Below are 2402 nucleotides of genomic sequence, written 5' to 3'. Positions count from 1 at the left end.
ATCCTGAACCTGAAAGGACTCTGAGGAAACTAATAGAAGCTAAATTACAACAATCCAGAGACAACCTTACAGAAATTTTCGAAAAAGAAGAGGAGTGGCAGCCCGGAAATAATGACAACAACAATAATGCAAGGAGGATGCTTGGTGATTATACTACACCTACTTCCAAGTTTGATGGAAGAAGTATCTCAATTCCTGCCATTGGAGCAAACAATTTTGAGATAAAACCTCAACTAGTTGCTCTAATGCAACAGAACTACAAGTTCTATGGACTTCCATCAAAAGATCCTACCAGTTTTTAATTGAGTTCTTGCAGATCTGTGAGACTGTTAAGACTAATAGAGTAGATCCTGAAGTCTACAGGCTCATGCTTTTCCCTTTTGCTGTAAGAGACAGAGCTAGAACATGGTTGGACTCACAACCTAAAGATAGCTAGACTCTTGGGATAAGCTGGTCACGGCCTTCTTGGCTAAGTTCTTTCCTTCTCAAAAGCTGAGCAAGCTTAGAGTGGATGTTCAGACCTTCAAACAAAAGATGGTGAATCCCTTATGAAGCTTGGGAAAGATACAAGCAGATGACCAAAGGTGTTTTTTGACATGCTTTCAGAGTGGACCATTTTGGATATATTCTATTATGGTCTATCTGAGCTCTAAGATATCACTAGACCATTCTGCAGGTGGATCCATTCACCTAAAGAAAATACCTGCAGAAGCTCAAGAACTCATTGACATGGTTGCAAATAACCAATTCATGTATACCTCGAGAGGAATCCTGTGAGTAATGGAACGCCTCAGAAGAGGGGAGTTTCTTAAAATGATTCTCTGAATGCCATATTGGCTCAGAACAAATGTTGACTCAGCAAGTCAACATGATTTCTCAAGTCTGAATGGATGGCAAAATGCATCCACAGTACTAAAGAGGCATCTTTTGAAGAAGAAGCTTATGATCCTCAGAACCCTGCAATGGCAAAGGTAAATTATATGGGTGAACTTTATGGAAACACCTATAATTCCTCATGGAGAAATCATCCAAATTTTTAATGGAGGATCAACAAAAGTCTCAACAAGGCTTTAATAATGGTGGAAGAACAGGCTTAGCAATAGCAACCTTTTCCATCATCTTCTCAGTAACAGACAGGAATTCTGAGCAAGTCCCTCTAGCTTAGCAAATATAGTCTCTGATCTGTCTAAGGCCACTTTAAGCTTCATGAGTGAAACAAGGTCCTCCATTAGAAATTTGGAGGTACAAGTGGGCCAGCTGAGTAAGAAAATCACTGAAACCCCTCCTAGTACTCTCCCAAGCAATACAGAAGAGAATCCAAAAAGAGAGTGCAAGGCCATTGATATAATCAATATGACCGAATGCACAAAGGAGGAGAATGACGTGAATCCCAGTGAGGAAGACCTCATGGGACGTCTTCCAACAAGAAGGAGTTCCCTAATCTGAGGCTCATATAGAGACCATAGAGATTCCATTAAACCTCATTCTACCATTCATGAGCTCTGAAAACTATTTCCTCTGAAGAGGATAAGATGTAACTGGAGAGCAAGTTGCTCAATATTTAGGAGCTATCATGAAGCGAATGCCAAGTTGTTTGGTAATGAGACTTGGGAAGATGCACCTCCCTTGCTCATTAGTGAACTAGATATATGGGTTCAGCAAACTTTACCTCAAAAGAAACAAGATCCTGATAAATTCTTAATACCCTGTACCATAGGCACCATGACGTTTGAGAAGGCTCTGTGTGACCTGGGGTCAGGCATAAATCTTATGCCACTCTCTGTAATGGAGAAACTAGGAATCTTTGAGATACAGGCTGCCACATTCTCATTAGAGATGGCAGAGAATCAATAAAACAAGCTTATGGAATGGTAGAGGATGTGTTAGTGAAGGTTTAAGGCTTTACATCCTTGCTGATTTCATAATCTTAGACACTAGGAAGGATAAGGATGAATCCATCATCCTTGGAAGACCCTCCCTAGCCACAGCAGGAGCTGTGATTGATGTTGACAGAGGAGAGCTAATCCTTCAATTGAATGGAGACTACATGGTGTTTAAAGCTCAAGGATCTTCCTCTGCAACCATGGAGAGGAAGCATGAAAAGCTTCTCTCAATACAGAGTCAAATAGAGCCCCACAATCAAACTCAAAGTTTGGTATTGGGAGGCCACAACCAAACTCTAAGTTGGTGTTGAACCCCCACATTCAAATTCTAAGTTTGGTGTTGGGAGGTCCCAACAATGCTCTGATGATTTGTGAGGCTCCATGAGAGCTCACTGTCAAGCTATTGACATTAAAGAAGCGCTTATTGGGAGGCAATCCAATTTTTTTTATTTATCTATATTTTTATTGTTTTTTATGTTTTTATTAGGTTCATGATCATGTGGAGTCACAAAACAATTA

The sequence above is a fragment of the Arachis stenosperma genome, chromosome 5, assembly GCF_014773155.1.
Source record: "Arachis stenosperma cultivar V10309 chromosome 5, arast.V10309.gnm1.PFL2, whole genome shotgun sequence".
Classification (NCBI taxonomy): domain Eukaryota; kingdom Viridiplantae; phylum Streptophyta; class Magnoliopsida; order Fabales; family Fabaceae; genus Arachis; species Arachis stenosperma.
The sequence above is the reverse complement of the archived record's forward strand: the minus strand, read 5'-3'. Positions refer to the sequence as shown.